Source organism: Herpailurus yagouaroundi, unplaced genomic scaffold (assembly GCF_014898765.1).
Source record: "Herpailurus yagouaroundi ecotype Mexico unplaced genomic scaffold, PumYag 67641, whole genome shotgun sequence".
NCBI classification, from domain to species: domain Eukaryota; kingdom Metazoa; phylum Chordata; class Mammalia; order Carnivora; family Felidae; genus Herpailurus; species Herpailurus yagouaroundi.
This window is the reverse complement of record NW_024420442.1, coordinates 6,902,878-6,921,980: the sequence shown is the minus strand read 5'-3', so window position 1 is coordinate 6,921,980 and position 19,103 is coordinate 6,902,878.

Here is a 19,103-nt window from a genome sequence, read left to right as displayed (position 1 = left end):
AAAGCAACTTTCTTCTCTGAGGGTTCTTGACAATCCCTCCAATTTCTGAATTTTCATTCTGAAGACTCACAGAACAAGTGGCAGCAGGACAGAAGTAAAATCCAGAGGCCTCACAAACAGGAGAACTTCCCACAGGCAGGACCCAGAAGTCAGGGCCCCAAAGTCCTGAGAGTGCTTCGCCCAGAATTGGGACAGTCTTTACGTGGGATCACAGCCTAAGTCCAATTCTCTGGGTTATTCAGAGAACCTCAAGCTTTGTTTTTTATTTTATTTTTTACTTTATTTATTTTGAGAGAGAGAGTGAGCAGGGGAGGGGCAGAGAGAGAGAGAGAGAGAGAGAGAATCCCAAGCAGGCTCCACACTGTCAGCACTGCTGAGCCCCGATGTGGGGCTCAAACCCACAAACTGTGAGACCATGACCTGAGCCGAAACCAAGAGCCGGACATTTAATTGACTGAGCCACACAGGCCCCCCTCAGAGAACCTCAAGCTTTCAACTACACTTAAAGCACTTGGTGCCCCAAGTGCCTGACAGAAAAAAATACATATCCTCTTTGGAAGAAGATACCTTTATCCCTGATCTCAAATTATTCTTACAAAAAAAATTTTAAATCCAACAAGGAACACACAAAGATGAGCAAGCATGGAAAGAAACTAGACTCTAGGAGCAAGAATCAGTAGAAATAACCAACAAAGTCAATAGCGCATTTTAAACAGAGAAATCATCAATGAAATACACAATTTATAAAAACGTTATTATTGTTCTTATTTATATAAGTGTTTCATATAGTACTTACCTGGATGCACTAATTGTTAACATCTAGACAGGATGATAACAAAAAATCTAATTATCAAGTTTTGTGGGATTTCCCCACCAACAAAATAAAACAGGTGTTGGTATTTTGCCTCATTTGCTCTACATCTTTATTTATATTTTTAATATTTTCTTTGTAAGAAATAAAATATTACACATAAATCCCTTCACCTGCTTTCCTTCCCTAAGGTAACTACTATCTCGAAATTGTTGTATATCTTTCCCGTGTATGATTTGCACTTTTACTCGAAATAAATGCACTCAGGGGCGCCTGTGTGGCTCGGTCGATTGAGCGTCCGACTTCGGCTCAGGTCATAATCTCACGGTTTGTGAGTTCGAGCCCCGCATCAGGCTCTGTGCTGACCGCTCGGAGCCTGGAGCCTGCTTCAGATTCTGTGTCTCCTTCTCTCTCTACCCCTCCCCAACTTGTTCTATGTTTCTCAAAAAATAAATAAATTTTTAAAAATTAGGGGCGCCTGGGTGGCTCGGTCGGTTAAGCATCCGACTTCGGCTCAGGGCGTCGGGCTCTGGGCTGATGGCTCGGAGCCTGGAGCCTGCTTCAGATTCTGTGTCTCCCTCTCTCTCTGCTCTGCCCCTGTTCATGCTCTGTCTCTCTCTGTCTTAAAAATAAACATTAAAAAATTTAAAAAAAAAAATTAAAAAAAAAGAGGGGCGCCTGGGTGGCGCAGTCGGTTAAGCGGCCGACTTCAGCCAGGTCACGGTCTCGCGGTCCGTGAGTTCGAGCCCCGCGTCAGGCTCTGGGCTGATGGCTCAGAGCCTGGAGCCTGTTTCCGATTCTGTGTCTCCCTCTCTCTCTGCCCCTCCCCCGTTCAAGCTCTGTCTCTCTCTGTCCCCAAAAAAATAAATAAACGTTAAAAAAAATTTTTTTTTAATTTAAAAAAAAGAAATAAATGTACTCATAAACAATAAAATCTTTGTAATATCATTTTTCTACCTTGTAAAAAATATTGCTTACAGCAAATGTTTTTAGCTTTAAATATTAGGATGAACTGCATTAAATTGCCCATATTGATCATTAGTTTCCCATAAAAAAAGATTATTTTATATACCCCAAACTAATATTTCACATATACATAATCAATGTATGAAAATCAATGAATTAAAACAAAAACTAAAGTGAAGAAGAAAACAAAAACAAAGAGACTAATTACATAGAAACCATATATAAAGTAAAGAATATCAACAAATCCAATTTTTTGGAAAAGATTGATTAGTAAAATTGGCAAACTTTTGGTGGGCTTATTTAATAAGAAAGAAAGAGAGAAGACATAAATAACCAAGATAGGATCAGAGACAAAAAGCAGATTTCATGCATATGCTGAAAACATTTTTAAAAAATAAATGACAAAAATTACTGAAACTGACTAAAGAAGAAATAAAAAATCTGACCAGATCTATAACAAGAGGCTGAGTTAGTAATCAAACAGAAAAGCGTAGAACCAGATGTCTATACTGGTGAATTCTACCAAACATTTAAAAATAATTAACACTAGGGGCACTTGGCTGGGTCAGTTGGTAGAGCATGCAACTCTTGATCTCAGTGTTGTGGGTTTGAACCCCATGTTGGGTGTGGAGACTACTTAAAATAAAATCTTAATAATAATAAACACTAACCCTTCTCAAACTCTTCCAAAAAAGCATTAGTAGAGAAAATACTTCCTTCCTAACTCATTCTTGAGGCTAGCATTACCCTGACACCAAAGCCAGACAAAGATATAACAAAAAAGAAAAACTACAGACCAATATCCTTTATAAATATAGATACAAAAATCCTTGGGGTGCCTGGGTGGCTCAGTTGGTTGAGCATCTGACTCTTGATTTCAGCTCAGGTCATGATCCCAGGGACATGGGATCGAGCTTAGCATGGAGCCTGCTTCAGATTCTCTCTCTCTCTCTCTCTCTCTCTCTCTCTCTCTCTCTCTCCCTCTGCCCCTCTCCTCCACTTGCACACGTTCTCTCTCTTTCTAAAATTAAAAAAAAAAATCCTCAAGAAAATACTACCAAACCAAATTCTGCAGCATATTAAAAGGATTATAAACCAGGATCAAGTGGGATTTGTCCCACAAGTGCAAGGGTAGTTCAACATAAGAAAATCAGTCAATGTAATAATACTCCACATTAATAGAAAGACAGAAAAAATCCACACGATCATCTTGATTAATGAAGAAAAGGCATTAGACAAAATCTAACACCATTTTAGGATAAAAACATTCAGAAAACTAGGAAAAGAAGGGAATTTTCTCAACCTGATAAAAGGCATTTATGAAAAACCTATAGCTGACATCATATTCAACAGTGAAAGACTGGAAGCTTTCCTCCCACATTCCTAAGTTCAGGAACAACACAAGGATGTCATTTTCTTCACTGCTATTCAACAACGTACTGGATGTTCTAGCCAGGTCAATTGGGCAAGAAAAAGAAAGAAAAGACATCCAAATTGGAGAGGAAGAGCTGAAATTTATTCACAGATGACATGATCTTATAAGCAGAAAATTATAAGGCCTCCAGAAAAATCTACATAAGCTAATAAATGAACGCAGTAAATTTACAGAATACAAGATCAACATACAAAAATCAATTGCATTTCTATACACGAGCAATGAACAATCCAAAAAGGAAATTAAGAAAACATTTGCATTTACCATAGCATCCAAAAGAAGAAAATACCTAAGAATAAATTAAACCAAGGAGGTCAAAGAATTGTGTACTGAAAGCTACAAAACATCAGTGTGCATGAAGCAATGAGAGGGACTGAGCCCCAGCCAGAATCCAGAAACTAGTACACCCTCAGATTTCAGCATACCAGTTTTGCATTTCTTTTTGTTCTTACTTTTTAATGTTTATTTTTGTTTATTTTTTAACTTTTTTTAATGTTTATTTACTTTTGAGAGAGAGAGAGAGAGAGAACGAGTGGGGGAAGGGACAGAGAGAGAGGGAGACACAGAATCCGAAGCAGGCTCCACACTGTCAGCATAAAGCCCGACATGGGGCTCAACCCAGGAACTGCGAGACCATGACCTGAGCCCAAGTCGGACACTTAACCGACTGAGCCACTCAGGCGCCTCTACATTTCTTTTTAAGTGGTTACAAAGATCTACCCCCATATCTTTTCAGGTATTGTTTTGGGATTCACCAGGAAGGTAAGCTCAAAAATAGACATATTTCAAACGGTTAATATACATTTGAAAAGCAGTTTTCGAGTACACATTTTGAAAACAAGGGCAGTCAAAATAAAGAAGGCAAAATATTCGTCAGTTATACATATTTGAGAAGAGAGTCAGTCTTTGTCCAAAGAAACAAAGATGAAAGAAATAAGGCATTAATGAATTTTTAGTTGAATTTTTTAACATTTAGACTACATAATTTAAAGTTACTTTGATTTTGGAGAGACTGATTAGGTTCTCAGCATCCATTGGCTATTTTCCTAATTCTGGTGTTGAGGGTTTTTTTTATTCAAAAAAGCTCTTTATATATTAAGTAAATTTGCCATTTATCATAAATGTAAATAATTTCCATGTTTCGTTGTTTTTATTTTCTTTTTTTATTTTCTTTTTTTTTTTCAACGTTTATTTATTTTTGGGACAGAGAGAGACAGAGCATGAACGGGGGAGGGGCAGAGAGAGAGGGAGACACAGAATCGGAAACAGGCTCCAGGCTCTGAGCCATCAGCCTAGAGCCCGACGCGGGGCTCGAACTCACGGACCGCGAGATCGTGACCTGGCTGAAGTCGGCCGCTTAACCGACTGCGCCACCCAGGCGCCCTCGTTGTTTTTATTTTCAATGTTCATTTGCTATTTAGGGAAGCTATACATTTTTACGTAGCCAAATTTCTCAATCTTTCTGTGATTCCTGAGTTTCGGATCATACTTTAAAATATCTTCCCCACCTTAGGATTATTGAAATGTTTGCCTATGTTTTCTCCTAGTATTTTTGTTTTAATATTTAAATCTTTGCTCCATTTGGAATTTATCTGGTATGAGGAATGAGGTAGGGGTCAAGTTGCTCTTTGATGAGGGGAGAATCAAGCTTAATTTTTTTTCCCCAAGAGGCTAACCAATTGTCCCAACATCATTTCCTGAAAAGCCCACCATTTCTATATTGGTTTGAAATGCTAGTTTTAGCATATAATTAATTTCCAAAGAGAGTTGGGTCTGTTTCTGAATTTTCTGTCTACTTTATTCATCTTAAACGGAGTTCTATTTCTCCACTTACCATTTTATTTCTGCTTAGTGCTCTGAGTGTTCCTTTCCTGATCCGAAGGTATCTCTAAGATCCAGCCAGAAAACAACTTAGTAAGCATGAAATGAGGATCAAAAGAAATACAAGGTTTGGGGCCAGTTCATCCAGGCCATATGTACTACCCCCACCCAACAAGAGAGAACGCCTCTCTAACAATCAGTGGTCTACAGAGCCCTTTGCGGTCCAGCTCTTGTCCCTTTGCAACACCATCCCTGGCCACTTTCCATCCTCTCCTCCCCTCACCATTTGCTTAGAAGCCCCCAAAACGTCTTGTCATTTCATATCATCTTGCCTTGCCCATGCTATGCCTTTTGCCCAGAAGCCCTTCTCTTCCTTGCCCACCTGGCAAATTCCTATCCAATCCTTTAAAACCCAGCCACACTGTAAACTGTTACTCCTCCCTCCTCTTTCAAGCGATGTTCTCCACTTAATAGAGTCAGAAACTATCTTATTCATATTTGTGTCTCCAATGCCGAAAACAACCAGTACACCAGTGTTCAGCTGTGTTTGTTGCACGAAAAGCTTAATTCAAATCAATCTGGTGTTTCCGTTGTTCAGTGTTCTTACACCATACTGGGGTGACTGACAGTCAGTGGTTTTTCAAGAAAAAAGTTTACTCTGACCAGTATATCACCCCTTGCCTCCCTATCCCGCTGGCCTAGTGCACTTCACTGAACTGGGCGGGGGTGAGGGTGGAGACAGAAGAGGGACAAGGGGGGAGAGGAAAAGGAGTGTCCTTGAAACAGCAGAACCATATTAGACACAGTGGAGGGTAATAGGATTCTATCTCCATAAGCATTTTCCTGAGTTCATTGCTTGTGTAAAACAAGACATACCATAAAAGCAGCGGGATATCGATACTGTAATAGAGTATTCAAATTATAATAATGGAATTAGTCCGATATGGTGCTGCTTTGATTGGACAAATATTAAAAAATAATTGAACTATTTTCTTACCCCGATAGGCACTCTATGGCATAGTTTTTAAACTGGAGACAGTTTCTCCCATAGAATAATTTTCATTTGGGTCCGGGAAACCTTTATCTACATGAACTAAATTTCTAAAAAGTAAAAACTTTAGTAGCAAATGTGAGCTTTGCAGTGTTCTCAAAATTTTACTAAAAACGTAGCTGACATAGAAAAGTACTTATGGGGGCGCCTGGGTGGCGCAGTCGGTTAAGCGTCCGACTTCAGCCAGGTCACGATCTCGCGGTCCGTGAGTTCGAGCCCCGCGTCGGGCTCTGGGCTGATGGCTCAGAGCCTGGAGCCTGTTTCTGATTCTGTGTCTCCCTCTCTCTCTGCCCCTCCCCCGTTCATGCTCTGTCTCTCTCTGTCCCAAAAAATAAATAAACGTTAAAAAAAAATTTTTTTTTTAAAAATAAAAAAAAATAAAAAAAAAAGAAAAGTACTTATGTATTCAAATCCCTTTTCTCCAGGGACCAGTCATTTTAATCTGTTTTATACACACAGTCCTTGGACTCAATTGTACTATAAATGACACAGGTTGGCTCGAAATCTGTCAAATTGTTCGCCAAGTTCTCGGTGCGATTTTTTTAATCTCTGTTTTTCACTATACAATTTTTCCTCTTGATTGACCAGCATACTTTTTCACCATTTCCAGCCACTGTCTAATTTTATAGAAACAAAAAGGGTGAGGTGGTTACCGGGTGAGGTGGTTACCGGGTGATGAAGACGCAGCTGATTTGTGTCAAAACCGGCAACAAAAACTCCATAATTCCTTTTGTTCCTCTTAAACATATTTCTTAGAAGCGGAATATATACATTTTCCTTAAAACCCAGTATATTTACTTTGCATGATCTTTTCTGACTGTATTTCCCCAGAATAATGGAGAAAAAAGGAAGGCTTATCTAGATAAATTGCTATGAACAAAGTCAAACCAGGAAATCTAGTCACTGAGTTATTTTCACCCTCTGACGATTTGTTTGGAGCAGTTGAGGAGGGATGAGCAGTGGCTTTGTATATTTCACCCTGGCAGAGCAGTTCAGCCCACACGGCCTTATCGGCAGACGTAAATCGGCATGTGGCTAGGATATCATGGAAGAGAGGGGAAGCGGTGTGATGTGGTAGGGGTAAACCTCTCTGTGACATGGTGCTCATAGCCTGTTTGTATTTTCTATCTTGGTCTTCTTAAACAAGCTATGTTGTGCTGTCACAGCATGAATAGAACCATGATTTATATCTTTCCAACCTTCCTCTACCCAACAGCTTTTATATGGGTAAGCTGATCTCATTAAACTGAAAGACATTCATGCTAATCCCTGATGTCATCACCATATCTTAGGACAAATACTATTGAACACCATCTACGTGTCAGGCTTAGTTAATAATATCCAAAGAACCTATATATAAGCAAGGACTCTAATAGGAAATTTCCTGGCATCAGTTCAGCCAGAGAGCTATTTTGGGGCAGGAACAGGAGGCTACACAGAAGACTGGCTCCTCTGATGGAATCAGAGTGTTGAGGCTCCTATTTTCTTCAGTATATTCCCTAACTCTGATCCTTCAGTCAACCGAAGATTTATTCACAGGATTCTATAAGAATAAGGAAAGTCAGTATGAGTATAAACCTGGTAAGAGTTCAGTTTTTTAATGTTTATTTATTTTTGAGAGGTGGGGAGGACAGAGGATCTGAAGCAGGCTCTGTGCTGACAGCAGAGAGCCTGACGTGGGGCTCGAACTCATGAACCGTGAGATCGTGATCTGAGCTGAAGTCAGATGCTTAACCAACTGAGCCACCTAGGGGCCCCAAACCTTTATAGGAGGTTAAAGAGAAAACAGGACACCTAATCTTTGCCATTAAGATTTTTATGCTGGCTGTACCCGGAATGGAAATTTGTAAGGCAGCCTTTGGAATTCTTGGCAGTAACCTGAACTAAGTGACTCAATTTCCAGTGGCCCCTCACCATCTCGTTCCACATCTCATCATTCACTTCCAAAGTCCCCGAAGGGGCTATTGCCTCTGCTCTGTACTCAAGATCTTTTTGGATTTCTCATCTAAGTTTACCAGTCTCTAAACCAATCATGCTCAGTTACAAATGCTTGATCATACAGTATTGCAAAGCGCAGTTTGCACTCAAACAGGGTACTCTAGAAGACATATGGTTTTACAAAAGGAATTTGTGGGGCAGTGTCGGGGCGCCTGGGTGGCGCAGTCGGTTAAGCGTCCGACTTCAGCCAGGTCACGATCTCGCGGTCCGTGAGTTCGAGCCCCGCGTCGGGCTCTAGGCTGATGGCTCAGAGCCTGGAGCCTGTTTCCGATTCTGTGTCTCCCTCTCTCTCTGCCCCTCCCCCGTTCATGCTCTGTCTCTCTCTGTCCCAAAAATAAATAAACGTTGAAAAAAAAATTTTTTTAAAAACAAAAGGAATTTGTGGGGCAGTGTCCACAAAAATGACCAGGAGAGACGACATTGTGTATTTCGGCCCACCTATGGGGTGGGGCAGGCCCTGGAGGCGTTGGGCTTAATTAGATCACTGTTGCACAAATTTCTTTTTTTTTAATTTTTTTTAAGATTTATTCATTTTTCAGAGACAGAGCGTGAGGGGGGGAGGGGCAGAGAGAGAGAGAGACACAGAATCCCAAGCAGGCTCCAGGCTCTGAGCTGTCAGCACAGAGCCCGACACAGGGCTTGAACTCACAGACTGTGAGATCATGACCTGAGCCAAAGTCGGACGCTCAATTGACTGAGCCACCCAGGTGCCCCTGCACAAATTTCTTCAGGCAACTTCCTTGTTGAGACACAGTCATTGGGCTTCTCCACAGTCCCTACGGTCTTCATACAACTATAAAATAAAATGAACACGAGTATGCATTTGTACCGTTAGTAAATTGGACCTTAAAAAGATAAACGATACATTTTCATTATAGACATAAACCCAAATAGAACTTAACATCTGTATTACTTGTGATTTAATATTATACTTTCTTGTACTGTGGGTTTATTTTCTTTTGTTTTAAAGATATAAAATAATCTTATTTTATTTTCTTAATTTAAATTCACATTTGTTAGCATACAGTGGAGTCTTGGCTTCAGAAGTAGAACCCAGTGATTCATCACTTACGTACGATGCCCCGTGCTCATCTCAAAAAGTGCCCTCCTTAATGCCCATCGCCCATCTAGCCTATCCCCCCACCCTCCTCCCCTCCAGCACCCCTCAGTTTGTTGTCTGTATTTAAGAGTCTCTTATTGGGGCGCCTGGGTGGCTCAGTCGGTTAGGCGGCCGACTTCGGCTCAGGTCATGATCTCGCGGTCCGTGAGTTCGAGCTTCGCGTCGGGCTCTGTGCTGACAGCTCAGAGCCTGGAGCCTGTTTCAGATTCTGTGTCTCCCTCTCTCTGACCCTTCCCTGTTCATGCTCTGTCTCTCCCTGTCTCAAAAATAAATAAAACTTTAAAAAAAAAAAAAGAGTCTCTTACGGTTTGCCTCCCTCAACATGGATGGAACTAGAGTATATTATGCTAAGTGAAATAAGTCAGAGAAAGATATCATGACTTCACTCATATTTGGAATTTGAGAAAGGGAAGGAAGAATAGGGGGTTATTTTCTCATAGACACCTCTCCCTAACTCAACTGAGGACACGAGACCATACCTGATAATTTGTGCCAATGGTACTTAGCCAAACCCATGCACAAATATTCAATATTTTTTGAGGAATTGAAGCAACACTTGATTCTTGACCCTAAGAGAATAGAATGTTCCATGTCACATAGTTTGTGTATTTGTATGTGTTTCATACAACTATCAGATCTCCTTTTTCTTCTCTCCATTATGGTTATGCCCATTTCTTATAGTAAACAGCTTCTGAGGTGTCTACATAGCTCACAGTACTTCTTGCTTCTCTCAGTACTACTTTTCTACCTATATGGAGAGGAAGTCAGGTTTACAATGTGTGACTCTGCCCCCACGATTGCAGTTGACTAGATTAGGGGTAGTGCCTGCCAAGAAGTTAACGAATAAGAGTCTTCCTCCTGAGAATTTTTCATAGGGCATAGAGTCAGCCAGTCAGTCTCTGTGTTGACAGAGAAGCCCAGAAAGTCATTCTACAAAGAGAGAAAAGCAAAGATGAGAGACCAAAAGAGAATATGCTTTCTGGGCTCCTGTGCTGACTTTCTGGCTCCTAGTTCTGGTTTCCTCTAGAGGTCCAGCTACATTCCGGCCTGCAGATACCACGAGACCTCCACCATTTCCTTTTTGTGAATGACCATTTATATCTTTCTGCTTAAGCTGGCTTGAGATACAGTTTACTACTTAAAACCAGAATCTTACCGAATCCACTCCATTATCCAAAAATCGACCAAAGGGGAGTGAAGCTACTAGACTGGTTAGCTGACACAACTTGCATAGCTGGCATTGTAGAGCAGGCTAGGTGGTGGGACGGCCTGTGACTTGTTACACATGTAGTAACAATTCAGAAATCCAAAAAGTGGTGATCTAAGGCCCAGCCACCATATACAGACTCGGGGGACATGAAGAATGCCTGGTAGCATGACCAAAGCATGCCTGTTGTATGACATGGCCAAAAAAGAAAAAGAGGGCTGGGGCACCTGGGGGTCTCAGTCGGTTCAATGTCTGACTCTCGATTTAGGCTCAGGTCATGACCTCACAGTTCATGAGATCGAGCCCCATATAGGGCTCTGTGCTGATATCGCGGAGCCTGCTTGGGATTCTCTGTCTCCCCATCTCTCTACCCCCCTTGTGGCACACTTGCACTCTCTCTCTCTCTCTCAAAATAAATAAACGTTAAAAAAAGATTTTAAAGAACAAAGGTGGATGTGGTTTATAATAATTTTTGAAGCTGTTCCGTTTTTTTAAATGCAGGATTTGACACAATGAAACAACATGCAAAGAAGAACAAAACTGGAGCCGTCTCACTCAAAACCTAGGGTTTAACTGCAGCTCATGTCTATAAGGAAGAAGGGAAGAAATACCTCTGATTTCCCACGACTCTAACCAAAGGTGGCAAATATTAATTCCATGTGAATTGAACACTGGTTAAAGACTAAAGGATAACCTATGTTAGAGAATGAGCTTGTATTAAACCAACCATTACTATTTCACTGCAATATGCATTATTACTATTGAGAGATTTTCCTCAAGATTTACACTAAGTACTCTGATGCAAGTCTAGCCGCAGACTTCTTTTCCTTGCTTGTGTTCCATTACCTTACTTTTTACTCCTTATCTGGAGCAGTCCTTACAGCCTTCTAATCTGACATTCTCTCTTGGGTGTGCCTTGCGCCAAGGGCAACACCTCTCTCCCAAAATCAGTACCTTACTTTCAAATTAAAGCACTGTTTTGCCCCCCAGCTTTAGTTATTTTAAAATATTTTTGGAGTAATTTTATTTTTATTTCTTTTTGAATGTTTATTTTACTTTTGAGAGACAGCACGCGGGAGAGGGGCAGAAAGGGAGGGGCACAGAGGGTCTGAAGCGGGCTCTGCAATGACAGCAGAGAGCCCAACACGAGGCTCAAACTTATGAACCGTGAGATCATGACCTGAGCCAAAGTCAGATGCTTAACCAACTGAGCCACCCAGACGCCCCTGAAGTAATTTTAGATTTACATAAAACTTACAAAGATAGTACAGAAAATTTCCATGTATCCCCCCCCCCCCCGCCATTTTCCCCAGTGTCAACCTCTTATATGACTATGGTACATTTGTCAAAACCAAGAAACCAACATTGATAATGACTATTGACTACACTTCAGAACTCCAGGCTAAGATTTCAACAGTTTTTCCAATGGTAGTTGTTTTTTGTTGTTGTTGTTGTTTTGTTTTTTTCTGTTCCAGGATCCAATCCAGGATACTGCATCGCATTTAGCAGTCCTTCCTTTTAATCCTCAATAGACAACCTGGAGCTTGAGGGAAACCCTTCTCTTGGTCAGGACACGCTTTGAGTCTCACTTTTTACAAAACCATAAAGGCATCCAACTGGAAAGTCCACCTAGTAAGTATGTTTGTTGGTTTCAGAGAATATCATCATTCCATTGCTTCTTGTTCCTCCTCATGCCTGACATCCTGCCTCAGCAACTTTGTCCAACATTTAATGTGATTTATTCAATCAAAGAGCGTTTTCCTTAAAATTTACAATCTTCACACACATTAGAAACAATGAGTAACTTCCAACAAGCATTCAAATGATTCTCTACTTCTGCTCCTATGGCCTTCTCTGAAGAAAACCACTGTCCTCTTTCGTTCCTTTCATAACTCATCTCCTACTCACGGTCTTTTTTTTCACTGGTATCTCTTCCCCACTACAGGTGCACTGTCCACTTACTTGTCCATGCTATTCATCTTTTTTTAAAACAATTTTTATGTTTATTTATATTTGAGAGAGAGAGAAAATGAGAGGTGGAGGGGCAGAAGGAAGGAGACACAGAATCCGAAGCAGGCCCCAAGCTCTGAGTTGTCAGCAGGGCCCGACATGGGGCTCGAACCCAGGAACCGTGAGATCATGACCTGAGCCAAAGACGGACACTTAACCGACTGAGCCACCCAGGCACCCCCATGCTATTCACCGTAAAAGGGCAATTAGAAGAGATTTATGTCTTGTGGGGCAGGTGTGGGCTGTGAGTGAAAACACAAGATGCCACGTGCAAATGAAGCAGAACGAAGCAGGATTTTATGATGTGCCTCTGTGTGCTGCAATGGATTATAATCATCCCAGCACTTTACCAAGTCACATTAGCCACAAAAGTTCTGGAGCAGAGAAATAAATAAGCGTCAACTGTAGGGATGCTCTGAAGTTTTGGGCCAAAAATCTTCTCTCACATATGGCCTCACCCTTTTGAAGGGCGAATGTCTACCTCAACATCATTTCTGCCATCACAGAACGTGGGCAGAATGTAATTATGTATGTTACCATAATATATAATCAGCACGAAAATGTCAGTAATATGAACAAAGAATATCAGACTTATTTTTAACATCTGAACATTTGTTTTCAAATATAGGTAAGCACTGTAGATGACAATTAGACTGGAAATCTCCCTGTGTTCTTTATTTGTTGAAATCTTCCGGTCATTGACATATAAATACATATTTATTATGGCAGGAGTAAAATCCTGGTTCTTAACGATGATTGTGAAAGCTTTTAATTTTATGTACGAACATAATTTTTAGGAACTTACAGTTAAATAGGGAAATGGATAAAGTCAATACAAACATTAAGAAAACATGCAGTGGGGTGACTGGTTGACTCAGTCAGTAGAGTATGCAACTCTTGATCTCAGGATCCTGAGTTTGGGCTCCCCATTGGGCTTAGAGCCTACTTTAAAACATGCAGTGAACAAATAAACTTAAGAACATTCTTTTGAGCCAATAATTTTTTATTTAAATATAAGATAAAAATTTAAAAAATATAGAATTCTAATCTTTGTAGAATTGTTTTTTGTATTAGCATTCGAAACAATAAACAAAATCACGTTTAAGAACTGCACTTAATTTTTCGTTTTTAATTACAAAAAGACCATGCATGTTTTAAGAGATCTTATTCAAAAATCTTTCCACAGCTTATGAGGATGAAATAAAAGCGAAATGTCAACTTTTCCACTTTGAAATTTCGTAAGAAGGAAAAACTCCCAAATCATGTACATCTACGATAAATCATGCTCCATCCAAACATAATAATGAGTGTCACGAGAATAAAGGGAAGAAAGTCTTAGAGACAAGTGAAATAGCCAAAGTTTTATTCTCGCTAAGCAAACTTTAAAACAGACTTTAAGAAATATTTTTAGGGCACTTCCTCCTGTTCTAGGTCTATGGCGTTAAAAAACCTAAACGAAATTTGTCGAAGTGATGCTTATGGACTGCCAACCACTCTCAGCAGTTGAAATTGTAGGATTTTTGAGATTTGCTCAAGCTATAATTCCTAGCTACAAAGTTCCTTCTAGAAATGAAATGACTGGAAAACATTTTCTGTGAATTATATTCCGTGCACAAAATGATTAGTGATACTAGGAGATGTACTACTTTTTTATTTTGTGCCTTGTACACTCGGACATGCAGAAACACCCAGAAATCTTTTTTTTTTTTTAATCAGATACCACAATGGGTTAATGCTTTTGTTTTACTTGCTTACAGTATCACTTAGCTATTGCTACATGAAAACAGCTACCCCAAAACTCCGTGGCTTAATATAACAACCATTTATTTGGCTCACGATTCTTCAGGTTGGCAATTTAGTCTGGGCTCAGCTGGGCAGCTCTGGGTACGGCCTTCATGTGCCTGTGGGCAGCTGTGTGTCAGCTCAGTTAATCTGCTTCTGGGTGTTGACTGGATGTATACGTGCAATAAATACCAAGATAGAGGTGAAAAATCATAGCTAATTTTAAAGTCTGGAGTCTGTTACATTGCTCCATTGTCACATTTCTAGATACATAATTGAAAGGCACATTTTTCACCGATGATTTTATACAACGGCAAGGGCTTGTTTCTGTCCCTGCTGAGATAGAGAAGCACATTCCATTCTGTCTTCCTCACCGAATGCAGCTGTAAAACCTGGATGGAATGCATGGGGCAGCTATTTGAGGATTCTGCAAACTAAGTGGTAGCAGAGATCTTGGAAAAGAAGACAAGAATTCAAAGTGGCAACAAATTGGCACCCATGGTAACACAGGCAGCGGCACCGACAGCATCGGGAGCAGGGACCCACAGGGTCTAAAACTCAGAGGCGGGGAAACCTTCCTCTTCAGGAAAATGTAGTACCAAAGGGTAGAGCACATCACCATTGCTTTTTTCCTCCCAGACATGAGCACAGTCACCAGAAGTGCACAGCGGAACAGGGTACTGAAGTCCCAGCTTTCTGGCCAGAGGACTGACTAGGGAAGCCCCAGGAATCAGAAAGTAGCAGGGAGATGGTGGAAAGAGCTCAGAAAACGACTCTATAAAATAGTTCATGAAGTCCTTATAGAAGTGTACACCAAAAAAAGGTCAATTTTGCTGTATGTTAAACTGAGAAATAGAATAAAAATGAGATAAATACAATCTAAAATAAAAACCTAAAGGGGAAAAAAAACCCCACCAAGGTCACACAAGGTATCAGAGGTAAAAGCGTTGAATGGGGGCAACAATCTTAAAACCGCATCTGAAAAAACTTAGAAAATGGGGTTTCCAGTTTCCAGTCCAGCATGAAAGAACTTTGTAAGCACCACTAGGAGAGAAAATAGTTATTTCCCCATATTGGAGACTATGCATTTGGGCAAAGAACCTAGGGAGTTCAGGGGGAGTCTCGAAAGCTGTTGGAGGTCTAGCTGAAAACATCTGTAAATTGGTTTGCCAACACTCATTCTTTCAATAACTTATTCTCGCACTTAACAAATATTAGCTAAGCACCTATCATGCGCCAAGAATTATGTAAGTTGCTGAATTTATGACAAAGTTCGAGACACAGTTTCTGACCTCAAGGCTTTCAGAGATTACCAAATAATATAGGTCTAGTTTCCAGTCTAGCACGTAAAGAGCTTGGAAGTCGCCTCTCCAGGCTAACAACGAGTAAAAGGCTGAACACATTGAAAAATCAACAACTCTTTTTAGATCTGTAAGAGATGTCAGGTTAAAAAAAATAAAGTGAGGTCAAAGAACAAACCAGTGCTCACAAAAGGGACTGACAGGCGAATATAGAGAATCACAACTTACCCAAGCAGAATCCTCTGAGGAAACCAATGCTGGGTTAGGGAAACCTGAACTGTCATGGATGAATCACTGAAGGCTCAGTGTGGGCAAGTCTGAGAGTCAAAAACTCTAAAGGGACCCAGCCATCAGGGGTTCCCCACACTTTTGTGAGTTTTACCTCCTGGATTTCTACCAGATTCTCACAGTATCAGAGAACAATCCCCTCCTGCTTCTGGCAAGGAGAGGGGAAAAGGAACTATGTTGAAATACGCCAGAGCATTCTGTTCTCCTTAACAAGGTCTGCCCTCAGGAGAAACTATTTAACCAGAACCTAGCCTGCTGGGGGTTTATCAGAACCTAAGTGGCCTGAGGAAGGAAGTACTCAAATCCAGCCAGTTGTAGCCTTCCACTTGGGAGAAGGAAAACACCCAACGCACCCTCAGTCAAGCCATCCAATACCACCTGAGGAGGGAGAAAAAACCTGAGAAGCGCATGTGAAGTTCACATTCCAGAGGGACAGGCTCACTAAAATCTAAGACCTAATTTAAGACTATAGAATGCTTCCCCTTCCCCCACACCTTATTACTATATCACTAAAGACCTATTTACAGCAGTTCCTTTTACCCAGTACATCATGCCTACCTGTGAAGAAACAATTACAAGACATACTCATGGGCAAAAAACAGTCTGAAGAAATAAAGAATCTGAACCAAACTCTGATATGGCAGGGATATAGGAATTATCAGGCCAGAAATTTAAAACAATCGTGATTAATATGCTAAGGGCTCAAATGGACAAAGTAGACAGCATGCAAAAAAGAGATAGGCAATGTAAACAATGAGATAGAAATTCTAAGAAAGAACCACAAAGAAATGCTGCAGATCAAAAACACTGTAACAAGAATGAAGAATGTTTATTAGTAGACTGGACATGGCTGAGAAAAGAACCTCTGAGCTTGAGGACATCTCAATAGGAACCTCCAAAACTGAGAAATAAACAGAAAAAAAAGACTGGAAAAAAATTCCACAATATCCAAGAGCTGTGGGACAAGTTCAAAAGGTGTAACATACATAATGGGAACACCAGAAGGAGAACAAAGAAAGTAATGGAAGAAATATTTGAAACAATAATTACTGAGAATTTCCCCCAAATTAATGTCAGACACCAAACTGACCCGGGAAGCTTAGAGGACACCAACCAAAATAAATGCCCAAAAAACCTACACCTAAGCATATAATTTTCAAATTACAGAAAATTAGAGAAAAGTTCTTGAAAGAAATTAAAGGAAAAAACAACCTTACCCGTAGAGGAGCAAGGATAAGATTTATACCCAACTCCTCATAAAGCAAAGAGAGAACGGAGTGAAATATTTAGTGTTGAGAGGAAAAAAACCACCACCAATCTAAAATTCTATACTCCACAAAAGAATCCCTCAAAATCAAAATAGAAATAGAATTTCCCAAACAAAAATTGAAGGAATTTGTTGCCAATACACCTGCCTGGCAAGAAATGTTTTTAAAAGTTATTTAAAGAGAAGAAAAAATTATATAGGTCAGAAATTCAGTCAACATGGGGCGCCTGGGTGGCTCAGTCGGTTAAGCATCTGACTCTTGGTTTTGGCTCAGGTCATGACCTCATGGTTTCGTGGGTTTGAGCCTCATGTTGGGCTCTGTGCTGGGAGTGTAAAGTTTGCTTGGGATTCTCTCTCTCCCTCCCTCTCTGCCCCTCCCCAACTTGTGCTGTCTCTGTCTCTCTCAAAATAAATAAACTTTAAAAAAGAAAAGAAATTCAGCCTACATAAAGAAAGGAAGAACACTGCAAAAGGAATAATTGAAGGTAACATTAAATTTTTAATTTTTTATTCTTAATTGATCTCACAGACAAAAGTCTGTTCAAAATATTAACAGCAACACTGTATTCAACCATGTATGCCCATGCGTGTGTGTGCTCATGTATGCTTATTGTATAAGTGAAATAAAAGACAGAAAAGATACAAAGGACAGGAGGGATATGTTATGATTGTTTTGTTATTATAAGATAGTTGCACTATCTTTGAAGCTGTATAGTATTATTTTAAAGTGGGCTTGGATTAGTTGTAAATGTTTATTACAAACTTTAGGGCAACCACTAAAAAAAGCTAAAAAATATATATAACTGATATGCTAAAAAAAAAAAAGGAAAGAAAATGGCATTACATAAAATGCTCAGTTAAAACCACAAAAGGCAGAAAAAGGAGTGGAAAACAAAAATAGGAACAAAGAACAAGGACAACAAATAAAAAACAGTAACAAACATGGTAGTTCAACTATATCTACAATCATTTTGAACATCAAGGGCCTACATACACCAATTAAAAGACAGAGATCGTCAGAGTGGATCAAAAAACAAGGCCCAATTATAGGTTATCTACAAGAAACCCACTTTATATATAAAGATACATATAGTTTAAAAGCAAATGCATAGAGAAGGAGATACCATGCTAAAATTAATCAAAAGAAGGAGTAGCTATATTAATTTCAGACAGAGCAGACTTCAGACAAGGACAAGTTACCAGGGATAAAGAAGGGCATTACATAATGATAAAGGGGTCAATTCTCCAAGAAGACAACAATCCTTGATGTGCATGTTCTTAACAAAGCATCAAACCACACGAGGTAAAAACTGATAGAAATGCAAGGAGATATAGATGTATCCACTATTATACTTGGAGACATCAATACTCCTGTATCAGGAATGGATAGATCCAGTAGGCAGAAAATCAGTAAAGACAAAGTTGAACTCAACAACAGCATCAATCAACTGGACATAATGGACAGCTATAGACTATTTCATCCAGCAATAGCAGAATACTCATTCTTCTCAAGCCCACATAGAACATTCACCAAGATAGACCGCATTGTGGGCCCCAAACCACACCTTAACAAATTTAAAAGAACGGAAATCATACAATGTATGCTCTCAGACCACAATAAAATTAAACTAGAAAACAATAACAAAAAGAGAGCTGAAAAATCCCAAATACTTTGAGATTAAACAACTCATTTCCAAATAACACATGGGCCAAATAAGAAATCTCAAGAGATAGGGGCGCCTGGGTGGCTCAGTCGGTTGAGCGTCCGACTTCGGCTCAGGTCATGATCTCGCGGTTCGTGGGTTTGAGCCCCGCGTCGGGCTCTGTGCTGACAGCTCAGAGCCTGGAGCCTGCTTCGGATTCTGTGTCTCCCTCTTTCTCTGCCCCTCCCCTGCTCATGCTCTGTCTCTCTCTGTCTCAAAAATAAATAGAAAACAAAACATTAAAAAAATTAAAAAGAAATCTCAAGAGAAATTAAAAAAAATTTTTTTAATGTTTTTATTTATTTTTGAGACAGAGAGAGACAGAGCATGAGCAGGGGAGGGG